A 12,694-nucleotide genomic window follows, 5' to 3' on the forward strand; every position below is an offset into this window, starting at 1 on the left:
AGATCCTGCATTGTCTGAGATGGCTTTTTAAACATCTTCCATTATCCAGCCTTGTCTTTGAAACCTGAGCTCCTGGCAGAGCACATCACTCACTCGCTTCCTGATAAACAAATGTATGACAACCACAGCGGGAAATGTACTTCGGTAGAACCTGACTTGCCTGTAGCGCCCGTAACGGTAACAAAAACAGTCGAATGACACTTGATGAACAACAAAACTTCCCCTTTCTCTCTGAACTTGTCGTTTTGTGCGCATTTCCATCGCTTTCTCTCTCTCTCTCTCCTTTTAGCTCCATGCGTGAATGTGCTGACAGTGTACTACCAGCTTTCAGGTCTGTATCATGTCCTGAGGTGACAGCAGCTGCTGGGACGGGCCACACTGAGTGCAGCCGAATGCCTCAGTGGAAAGGGGGAATCTCCCATGAACAATGCTACACTCATTAGTGCTTCAAACAGCCTTTGCTGGGCATCTTCAGTTCTGAAGCAGAGGATGAACAGCTGCCTTTTATCAGGGTATTAGAAAGTTTCTCTGTTATGTGTCCATCTGCTTGTGTGTGTGTTCTTGCACATGTTACGCAATGCTAACAGTTCATCCAGGTGGGTGATAACAAAGAGAAAAGGGTGCAGGTAGAATCCCAGACCTATTCTGGCTACCTAATCTCTCCATTCTGACACACACTTTGATTTGTGAGTCAGTCCAAAGCCTCAGCAAACAGCCTGTCGCGTCGCCACCCATGTAAAGGCTGCGAGAAACTTTCAGTCAACTCTTTGGTCTCCTCTGAGTTTGTTCAAGGAAGTCCACCTATCTTTTCTACCCCAGGTAAACTGGGGAGGAAAAAATCTGTTGATTGGCAGATTTCCGTGTCCTCCCCGCTCCCCTTTGTGAAGCGGTTTATATGAGGCCTGTGAAGAACTCGCCCTCTCCGTTTGTCCTTCGCTATAGCATGAACCAGGCAGATGTTCCTTCACAGAAGTCAGCACACACACACCGACTTATGAATGCATGAAAACACAGAGTCACACAATGTTGACAGAGATGTGTCAGATCATCACGGAGAGAGGCAAGATAAAGAAGGAATAATAGAAAACCCAGAAGAAAAGATAAGAGCGAGAACAAGAGAAAGGAGCGGAGGGTTAGAGCTGTCGGTATTTGATAGGACAAAGCTGTGAATTACTGTCCTGCTTCAGCAGGTTAGTATCATTTCTTCTGAAAGACAGGAGAGACACTGGCTTTTTCTCTTTCTTTTGATTTCACACCTAAACTAAGAAACAGATGGCTCTGGATTTGGTAACTCTGGCAGTATCTCAAATGTTTTTTGTGTTGTTATTGTTTTTGGAAATCAAAAATGAATTACTTCTTTGTTAAGCTTGACAGACCACAGATAACTTAACAGAGACAGATGTGAAATAAACAATGAGACAAACATTACATCACAATGATTTCTCTCAGAAAGGCAAGGAGCATGGGTGTGGATTGATGGACATCTGATGGACATGGGTTTGGTGCGTGTGTGTTTGTGCGTGGGCTAGGAGAGGACATTTTGGTTGTTTGATGTGTCTGCAAAGAAAACAAGCCTTCAAAATGATAGGAATACTAATAGCGCTAGTGCTACCAGTACTTTCACAACTACTACAGATGTATGATGACTGATGGATTTATGATGGGATGGAATAGAGATGGAGTATAGATGATTGTGCTTTTAGGTGCAGTGGCCAAATTAGCTAAATCTATTAGCAAAATTCTTTATATTTATTATATACATATATATTCATCAATTTTGCTGCTGAACCAGTCTGAAAAAAACCAGACAAATAATCCACATTGCTTTAATGCATGCTTGCTGTTTATTAATTGCACATGTTTTGTGTTTATGGGGACATATTTTCACTCCGTTGGTGAAACAAAACGACAACTCCAGCTTTAAATGGAACAACATTAGACTGATTATATTGATAATGGTTAATAAGGAAGAAATAGTTGTTCTTATGATCTTTGCATAACACAACCGGCAGATTAGCCGTATGTAGAGGCCTGTTGGGACCAAGAACTACTCTCACATGAAGACGGATAGGGAGAAAGCCGAAGGAGGCACAGTGAAGAAGTAGTGAAAAGGTGAGTTCACATTGATAATAGTAGTAAATCAGATATGCTGTGACCCCACACAGTGTCCTGCCGTCTCTGTGCTTCCCACCCCAATCCCTCACATGTCCCACTTAAGACGTGAAACCTGCGCTGACAGCTCAACCTGCTAACCTTTGTGACCCGTCTACCCCCTCCTCCTGGAGTGGGACACGGCTGGAGAGAGGAAGTGACACGGCAGCAGAGGTGAAAGGTCGACACAGACGATGCATTTCAAATGCGAGGGAACAAGATTGATGGTGGCGGCTGCAGTGGAAGAAACATGTTTTTACTAGTAAAAGAATCTCAAATAGTTATTTCTCACCAAGTACAACAAATATGTCTTGTTGCTACGGTTCAGTCTCTCCCCAAGGCTGGGGGAGAGACCCAAGATGGGAGCAAAGAGAAAAAGAAAAGAGCAGACAAAGAGGAGGACTTCACACTGCCAGGCCTCTCCTGCACTGTTACTCAAACTGCTTTTTCTATTGTGTTGGACTTGTCTTGAATCTTAGGTTTGGCTACTGGTCTCACCTTCTGCAGTCTCAACTGAAACTATCACTGTTTGTCATGATTTTGGCACTAACGGGAGTAAACAAAACAGTAGAGGATGCCAAGCCAAAGACGGTTACCCAGAAAACAAGAAAGTCTCGTTCTCCCATTGTTTTGCCACGTCTTTTAATTAGCATGTCTTTTATAGGGAACAATATTTTTGACATGCCACTATATGTATATGGAGCTCAATAAACATTTACTTCCTGTTAAAATCTAAGGAGTGAAACTTGCCCCAGTTGTGTGTTAAAGTTATTAATTCCCCTCATGTCAAACTGTCAAACAAGTAAATATTGTTTTTGTCAGTGGCCTATTAGTGACAGTCACGTGATTGTGCGCACCGTGCATGCCATGTTATAGAAAATATTTTGAGGTGCACGACCAAGCACCGCAACCACCTGTGGAGTCTAGCTTAAGCCCAAACACCTCCCCTGACCTCCACACTCCACACACTCAGAGCCTGAGCCTTATGATGTGTCTACACAGGTGGCGTCAAACACGTTTTCCGTCCTTATACGCGTCTGACAGAATATATGCTTCTATTTTATACAAACCAGCTGTCTACCATGGCCATGTAACTCGCTCAGATTATTTTCAAGATCCAAAATGTATTTCATTCAGTTTTACATGCGTGATTTACACAGTGATTGTGTGTTGGGCTCTGAGCGCTGCCAAAACGTGGGTGATCACACAATACTGTACCTACCGCCTTCTTGTGTAGGCACAGAGAAAGTCCAGTAGACTTTGTCGTCGCGGACGCGTAGCACCCACCCTCCTGTTCCCCCTCAGGTAAACACTGTTAGCTCCGTCAGCTGCAAACCGCCGACATAACCGTCGCTACGACGGTTACGACAAGCAAAATGCTCCCAAACTCTTATATAGCACCTTTTAGAAAGATCATAGCATCAGGGACATCTCTTGATTGGAAAGCACTTTACATAAAACATCAGCTGAATAATCGGCTGAAATGTAATGAAATGAAAGTAAACAAGTAGCTCATGAAATCTGAGGAATGCTAAGAAACTACATATTCTGATAAAGGGTATTTTTCAGTCTCCAAATATAATTAATGCCCAAACTCATGCCTTATATCTCTCTCTCTCTCTCACTGAGTCTGGGGGCCACATTCTTGCCCTTTCCACACTCGACTGCCAACACAGCACGTGGCTTTGTGCTAGCTTCGTCGATGGCTCCTTTTAGGAGTTCTTAATGGGTCACGCGCACAATACACTTTGTGTTACCGAGCGATTAAGCTCCACTGAGGGGATCGATGGTGTCACCAGCTTTCAGGTGGAGGAGAGGGAGACAGAAAGAAGGAGCGAAAGAGATCCATAGGTTGACGACATATTGGGCTTGAGTTCAGACACGCAGGCCTACTGAACACACTCATACTCAGCTCCTCCGTGGGTTAAAGTCTGCCTGTTCCCATCCTGCAGTCTGACCACTCACCGTGCCTCAGAGGAAATGACTGAGAATGTGACAGTAGACTTTGAGAAGTCCAAATCTCTAGAATTATATGAAAGAGGCTTTGTTGGCTATGCTAGCAATCATATACTATGAAGAACACACACAAACATCATCGCATACAGAGATACTTATAAGTAAAGACAAACATGCATACATATACACATGTATCCACACACACACACACACACAGGCATGAACACACATGGATATGTCCAACAGTGGTGAACAGCTGCATGGGTCGGTCTGGAGCGAGACCAGCCACCTCTTTGCCACAAAGGGCTGCTTGTGCCCCCGGCTCGCTAGGAACATAAAACACAAGAGATAAGACCAGACACTGTTTGCCAGAACCAGTGGACCTCCCCAAACAGGAACTGCAAGTGCAAGTGTTTGACACACACACACACACACACACACACACACACACACACACACACACACACACACACACACACACACACACACACACACACACACACACACACACACACACACACACACACACACACACACACACACACACACTTCATGTTTCAGTGTGTATGTGTGGAGAACACTGTTAAATGACATGCAAAACGGTCAACTTTGTTAAAGGCCACCTCCGCTGAGCTACTTTCCCCACAATTCAAAGCTCATCTGGCATAACAGCTCAGCAGGAAGTCAACCTCCCTGAATAGAAATAAACAGGTAAACCAACACTTATTTGGAATCAACTGCTACTTCGGTTTACTTGAGAAGCCGTTGGATTGGTCATTAAGTTGTCAAGAGATAATGAGGTTCATTTCTTAAGAAGTGATTCATTATCAACAAACAAAAGTATTGCCATTGCAACCGAACTGAGCTTCATCTTTCCATTTGGACCACTGTAGTTGGAGGACGTTTCTCACTTAATCCTTTGTGATTACACATCAAATGCAAAACTGTGTTGTTTCCAAAAACTTTAACACGTGACACATTTTATCTCTTACAAATGAAAAGTTGAATTCACAAGCTATGAAATTCATCATTGCTCAACTATGCTCTTTTATCGCAATATTTTACTTGGTCTGGAATGACCAATAGCTTTAGGTGGCTAACGTTAGATAATACTAATAATAATACTAATCACTCAGTACTGACTGAAACAATTAGTTGACTTTTGGACCCCTCTATACTTGTCCCACTCTTACACTATATGTTTCAGCATATATTAGCATATGTCTTGTAACTGCACTCGGGCTGTTTATCCCCTTTCAAGGTTCTGTGACAATCGTGTATTTAAAGTTACTACAAGGAACTTCCATGTTGTGTCGATTTTGGCGGTCCCTGTGGTCGAAGGCGGTGACGTTTTGCGCGATGACAAGCGGCTAATGTGAGGCCAAAATAAACCTGCTTCAACAATGAAGCTCTGCGCTATTCTACTCTATGTGGCTCTATTTCTGCTGAGCCATGATTTGTCCAATCACCACTCGCAGGCCCACACAGACACAGGGCGACACACACCATGACACAGTAGAGTCTGTGTGGCTTGGATCAAGGTCCACTCGCAAAGGGGAAGAGGGAAAAAACCCTAAACGTGACTGATGTCTTTGTCCTTATCGCTGCCCTTCTTCTTCCCCTCTCTCTCCGTCTGTCTATCCAACACCGGACCCATCTTTCTCACTCTGTCACCTCCCCGTCTCTGTCCATCTGTCGCTATCACCACTCCCCTCTACTGCTCACATGCGTATCTGTTCTCTCATCTCATGCAAAGCTTGTTTCATTGAAAATCCTCCAAAATTTGTATCAATTCATAATCTCGTGGGAGTTTCTGCTAAGTGTACGAACAAACTTGATGACCTTTTTGCGTTTTAAATATTTGTGTCCCGCTGCATCAACAGGGTGTGCAATTTTGCAAAGCCAGATGTGTGAGGAAGATATCGATGGGGAGATATGGAGGCGAGACGCATGAATGCTGCTGCATCACCCAGCACTTTATTTGAATCATTTCTACTTCATTCATCAGCTGTCCATACTGACCAGTGGGCCACGCAGCTGTAGCTCATTCATAACCTCCACCGGTCACCAAGCAAACACACACAAGCACGTGTCCAGATCTGCTCCCTAGACAAAATGACTGACGTCTGCACCATGCAAAAGAAAAGAGTCAAATGTGCACGTCCGTCAAAAAAAACAAAAAAAACAGCATGCACAAACACTCTTGGGGGAAATGTTAGCTTGCATGCTTTAGAGGGAGACTTGGGGGATTTTACAGAACTGCAGTATGTATACAGAAGGTGGAAGCTTTAACATCTGTGTACGCAAATAAGAGTGAGAGGGCACTATGGTGCCTGAAACACCTGGGACTTGGTCCCTTTAGGGAACATGCTCAGAGTTTAATCCACAGAATCATAAAGGATCTCACTGATGTACAAGGCAGGGAGATATGAATGGACACACATGTATGAACATAGAGTTAAGCATGCATATACAGATGACAGATGGTATAATGTACAATCTGAGGCAAGTATCCCACAACGCTGTCTAATCTTAGAGGTTAAATCATCCTCGGTTCAATTAAGGTTAAAACATTTGAGCCGTTATGTTGTTACAAACGTTTACTTTTAAACCAAGCCTGGACGCTGCGTGATTGAGTCATGGGACATGCAGGATATTCAACAAAAACATCCATCCATATAGGGTTATTTTCACACCAGTACAAATCTATTGCATTGAGTGAGTGAGACTGAGAGTGTCACAATGATGAATGGACCAGAGGTTTGTTCATACTGTTGCACTACTTTCAAATTCCACTCATTCATGATCGTGAAGGGAAGTTTGGACGAAGCCAACTCAAAGAGGGGAAGTTCGAAGAGACAAACCAAAATGGCCACAATCAGCTGATGCTGCAGGGACCGGTGCAAGTAAAATGTTACTTTTGACTACAGCAACACAAACGTTCTGAGTGGCAGCACTATGTAACTATTAATCTAAAGATAGGCAGTGGTTTTTTGGTACCAACTTCCTCTCAGATAGTTGTGTGCCGCAAATAGCAGATCAAATAAATAAACAGCTGATGCCTGTCTTGATACATTATTCTCCTATTAACTGGCAAGTTAACGTATCCTAGTCAAAAACAAAAGTCTTCTCAGCCGGAGCCAACAGCAAACAACAGATGTTATTCTAACAAATCAGCTTGTTCTTACAGGTTTATATCCATATGCACGTCTCTCTTCAGCTTTTGTTTTCAATGATAATTTAGTATATTGTTGTTATTCTAAAGCGCAATATTGTCAGTAGGGGAAATTCAAATATTGCCTACCCCTAACATTATATAAAACTGAATTTTCCGTTCTGTATTTATATTTGATCATCCTAAATAAATGCTTTTGGTTGCTCCACTTTTAGTCCACTCTCTACTCTACTCTCAGGAAACATAGCTTCTCTGATATAATCGTTGATTTTTTTCATTATTAGAAAATACCTCGACCCAACCACATTTGTATTTATATTAATGTTTAGTTGCATTTGAACATATTTTACTCCTATTGCTCTTCGCCAATGTTGTTGCTATGACGTCCGCTCCACCTTGGCCCGCCTTCGGTAGTCTGTATACACTGTGAAAGCCAACGTAAGGCAAAGCGATAACAGAGCATGTCAACACAAGTGCACAGACACAGCCTGCTGAGGTAGGACACCTTTATTTATTGCTATTTTCATGGCAGAAAGCTTTAATGATAGCTCGACTCTCACACTATGGTTGTGAAGAATCATTGCATGAAAAAAAAGAAGAAGTTTTCCATTTGTGTTATTCCAGCAGTGATCAACTCCCTGGCACAAAGCAGCAGCATTCTCCAAGTTTTTCACTGATTACAGCTAATTCCTACGTCACCTCCCCGTGCCCCAAAACATTCCACCGGCGTTTTTCTATTTTGGATCGAGGTATTTGCCTGCTTTTCTCTTCATTTAGCCACTTGAAAAGGGCTTGGAAAGTGATTGAGCTCCTTCTCTCCCAGAGGGATCTGACTAAACTTTAACTGTTGTCGGGCGAAATAAGTCCACATGACAAGAGAGGGACTGATTCCCATGTGATTGGTTGATAATTGCCATGTTTGGAACGATGGAAAGATCCTTTGAAATCTGTTTCGCCACTGGCAATTTACTGTACATGAAAGGAGAAAGCCGCTATCACTGATTAACAGAAGCCAATATGTCAGAAGACTAACTCTACCTCTGGTGAACCCTGATTCAGTAACAATACATCAACTAGCTATCGAGAGGTAGGTCAACCGCTCTTTCCAAATACACACCTTAGTGATAGATTTAGCTCTAAGAAAAGATGATAATTGTGCAAGTGAAGTTAAAATATGCACGTTAACACCCTTAACCTTATAAGTCAAAAATATATTTTTCATTGCTTTCAATTTAGTCACAGTTTGACTTGTGTTAACTGCTATTGCTGTGACTCATAATCAAAAGGGTGGGCCAGCAGAGATACTGTGAATATGCTGTGCAGCTAACCGCCTGTGTCAAAACGGAGGTGAACTGACATAATGACACGTTGATAACCTCCGATCGGCAGCAAACAGGATGTTTCTTTTGGGTTTGCCGGCAAGGATGTGAAACAAAAGGTGAAGTTGCGAGCGGCAGGCTGCAGGTTTGGAACAGCTGAGAGCTCTCGCTTTGACTCAGCATGTTGATACACTGCTTTTCTGCTGCATCATGAGCTGAGCCACTGGTTGCTACAAGACCATTAGAGTGGACTAGGAAGGAATGGGGATGACACTCTCCACTAACAGCCCAATAAGTCACAAAGTTTGGAGTCATGGTTCATGTGAAATTATGAATTAAATTATTGCAGAGGTGAATACGTTGGGGAAGTTTCCTCTTTTTAGATTCCTGGGAAATCAATTGCCCTTTCTTGATATTGATAAAATAATCTTCTTCCTTCCTGGATGGTCCCAAGATCCGTAGCAGATTTGTAAGCAAGCAAGGAAACAAACAATAAATACATACTTATAATTAGGGAACATTTTGAGAGAGAGTGCAGATTTTAGAGTGCAATTTTAAATGTTAAGACAGTTGATCTGTCATCCATCCGAGACATATAACTCTCATCTTACTTGCCCTGCTTACAGTATATACTCATAGCTTCACAAAGATTAACATTTGCAGTTTTTGTCGAAACAGTTTGAGAGGTGTTGATTTAGCTGGACATTGTGGACTGTAGTTTGAGGTGCTGAACAGTATTGCATTATACAGACAGGTGTTTCTATCATTTTGTCTACCCTATTCATATCAGTGAGGGTAGGCGGAATAACTTATCGCGGGACTGAATTTGATTGCATTAGTTCAAGTTAAACCGAGTGCATGCGTGTAAATTCACTGTACGTCCTGTTTGAATCTCCGGCTCTCAGCAGCAGCAGGCTCTCACTAGTGCTTTCCTCTGCGCCTTCCAGCAGCTGCGATCAGCCAGTCTGACTAGCGCCCTCTGTGAGCAGCAGGCACTAAATGTTTCTGCAGCAAACCGGCAGAGCAGGGCAGGCAGCTGGACAGGGACAAGTGCAGCATGGCAACCGGGAGCACTCATGGCAGAGACAGCGGTGCAGCCCCCAGGAAACAGCTGCTCTGCTATCAATCACACTTACACCACCGACATGGGATGGAGTAAGTTATGTTTCTGGAAGCATTCTTTATATGGCTTGAGAATGTGTTGAACATTATTAAATGATAACAATACGTGAATTTGAGTTTGTTGAGCTATACACATGTGCAAAATGTGAATCCAATGTCCAAGGCTGCACCTCATCTGATGTCACAAACAGCTCACACTGCCCACACTCATTATTTTTGTGAGTACTTTCTGGCTTTGTGTGTGTGTGTGTGTGTGTGTGTGTGCCAGCTGTGAACAAGTTAACCACAGATCAACCAGCCAACAAAACAACAGCACAAAGCAGAGTTCCTTTAGACCAGCGGTACATGAGGTTTAGACCAAGTCGAGGTGTTAAAGTGTGAAAAATACCAAATTTAAAACTAAAAAGAAGCTAAGAGAAAGCTGAGCTCATACCATAGAGAGACGTTTCAGAACAATCAAAATCAATTCAATCATGTGAAAAACACCTCTGTCTTTTTCATGCACAATTCCTGCTACTCTACACTCAGAGAACTCGAGCATGTCACTTGAACTGTAGCTTTGGTTTCTTTCTTTCTCTTTCTGTTCTTTGACTTTAAATTACTGTACATACTTTCATGTCCTGGTTACTGTCAGGTTGCACCTTGTGTTTTAACCTTCCGGACATTTAAGAGCAAAACCTCATTCTCCCATAACCTTTATTGTTTAAATAAAAGGACATCATCTTCTGTTTACATAGCTTGAATGCAGTCCGCCTTTTTTAGGGCATTTCTTTTGTCTTTATTGGACAGATGAAGCGGCAGACTGGAAAGTGGAGAGAAAGAGAGACATGCAACAAAGATCCCGTGGTTGGAGAATTGGTTGGCATGTGGAGTAACTATTTGGCTACCGAAGCGCTCCACAATCCTCAATTCTGCAAACTTTTCATAAAAAGAAAACTTCAGAGTATCAATGGCTCCTCCTACCAATGACAATGTTGGGGGCTAAGGCAAAGTAGGTGGGGAAATTTACTACAGATTTATTCTGTATGAAATTACTCAAAATGAAACCTGATTTTTATTCATTTCAAATTATTTATGCATGATGGCCGGAACGTGTGTGAAGGGAATTTATCAGATTTTGGCTCTTAAGAAACCAAAACTGAAAAGTTGACAATTCAACCATTTCAAAAATGTAGCTTTAGGGTGTGGTTTCTGGCAGTTGTTTCAAACCTGTGACATATTAAAATCAGCATGTGTAAAGGCCGACAAGCATAACATATTAAAAAGAAATGAATCATCTCAAACGTCAGTCATGCCAATGTTGACAATGAACCATCCTTATTAAAAAAATAGTTTTATAAATGAATAATTAGTCCTCCAAAGCACGAAACGGGAGCTTAACAATTAGGGCCAGAGTTGATACAGGCCCACGGTGGCATAATCTTATCAGCTGGGGTGGCGAGAGAAGAAGAGAGGAGGGACGGCTGGTGTTATTTCCGTTGGCACTCTTTCACATCAGTGTTTGCAGTGGCATGACCACTCCACATCAACTAGGGCAATGAAGGTGGGCACTTATCAGTGTGAATAAAGTGCTAAGAATCGTGACTACTTATCGTGACTAAAGTGGAAAATAGAGTAAAAAAAAAAAGTTAAATTGGAAAATCCCCCGTTGCTATGGTTCAGACTAGAACATATCTGCAAACAAGCATTGGTACGGTTTCTGTAATTCAAACACACCAGTCGAGATATAAGTCATCAATGTTTCTTTTTTCTTTTTAGGACATCACCTGTGAGTAATTCATGTCTGTATCAAGAATCAGTGAAACCTTCCAGCCTCATGCACATAAGCCTATAAAAGAGCTGTGTGAAATTTTTAAAAAGCAAGAACAACTAGTCGTCAGTGTTTTATGGATAACACGCCTGTTCCTGGGGTTTCTTTACTCGAGAGCTCTTGGGAATGTGGGGTCCTGGCAGGGGGCAGGTGGGGAGAAGGGTGAAGCACAGCGGGGTTTCATATCGTATGTCTTTAATGTCTGTCTGTCTGACAATCCTGCTTCCCAAAGCCCGGTGTTCTCATCTATCTTCATGCACACAAAGTCTGCCACCTACACACACACACACACACACGTTATTTTTCAGCTGGGACTCTACGGCATTGAGATGAACCATCTAAAATAACACTAATGGCCAAAGTGCACAGCCCAGCAGTATCACTGGCCAGGTCGGATATTGAATCGCTAAACTTTAGTACTTGATGGTCAGACCGGGATGTCCCCCCCCCTACACACACACACCCCTCTCACAGATTATGAGGGGCAAATGTGTTTTACAATTCATACTCATACAAAATCTCTTTCTCATATTAAGATTTTTCATCAATAGCATGCATTCCATTTTTGAGGATAAGTTGATGTGAATTGTACTTAAAAGAGTCCAAGTAAACTACTGTTTCATCAAGCCGCCCCCTCCCTCCTGTTTTGCCTTCCCTAAGACGCTGTTCACCCCAGTATGGCCTCGGGAAGGCCCACACCTCACTTCTGGGCTTCCTGGCTTGCAGCGTGTGACTGACAAAAGGCTAAAAACAAGCTGCTGGTGTCTGTACCAGGTACCATCTGGGTCTGGTTACCGAGCGGTGGAGGCAGTATAGAGGAGGAGGGGGCAGAGGATGATGGCAGGGCAGAATGGGCCACGAGAACCTAATAAAGAACAAGGATGTGTGCGCATGACTCAATACAATGTGAAACACACCCACAGCAACACCCAAGCAATGTCTGATCTAAATGTTTGTGTTTCTGAAGTTTAAACTATAGATTAGTCCGTCCAAAATGAATGTGTTGTTGCTATCACCTCAACTTACTCATCCTTTTTAAAACTAGTTGGATGAACAGTTGGCTCCGGTATTTGCATGTCCTGAGGTATTTTGGAATTTGATGAATCACACCATAAAGGTTCCCAACGTGTTTGAGCCCTTAAGACAAAGCTCAGGTTGCAG

General features: G+C 42.7%; 1 protein-coding gene across 12 annotated transcripts in view; it reads right to left on the minus strand.

The window, feature by feature from the left end:
* Positions 1–12,694, minus strand: part of ccnd2a (cyclin D2, a) — a 143,340-nt gene that overhangs the window by 59,277 nt on the left and 71,369 nt on the right. For 2 of the 12 annotated variants that reach the window (XM_076082291.1, XM_076082288.1), the window contains one exon: positions 2,254–2,385. The exons of the other annotated variants lie outside the window; for them this stretch is intronic. The gene's annotated coding sequence lies outside the window, so the exon portion shown is untranslated. The remainder of the gene's footprint in view (positions 1–2,253; positions 2,386–12,694) is intronic. 12 annotated transcript variants of the gene reach the window in all.

This window comes from Anarhichas minor, unplaced genomic scaffold, assembly GCF_050575085.1.
Source record: "Anarhichas minor isolate MPS153535 unplaced genomic scaffold, ASM5057508v1 ptg000090l, whole genome shotgun sequence".
In the NCBI taxonomy this organism is placed as follows: Eukaryota; Metazoa; Chordata; class Actinopteri; order Perciformes; family Anarhichadidae; genus Anarhichas; species Anarhichas minor.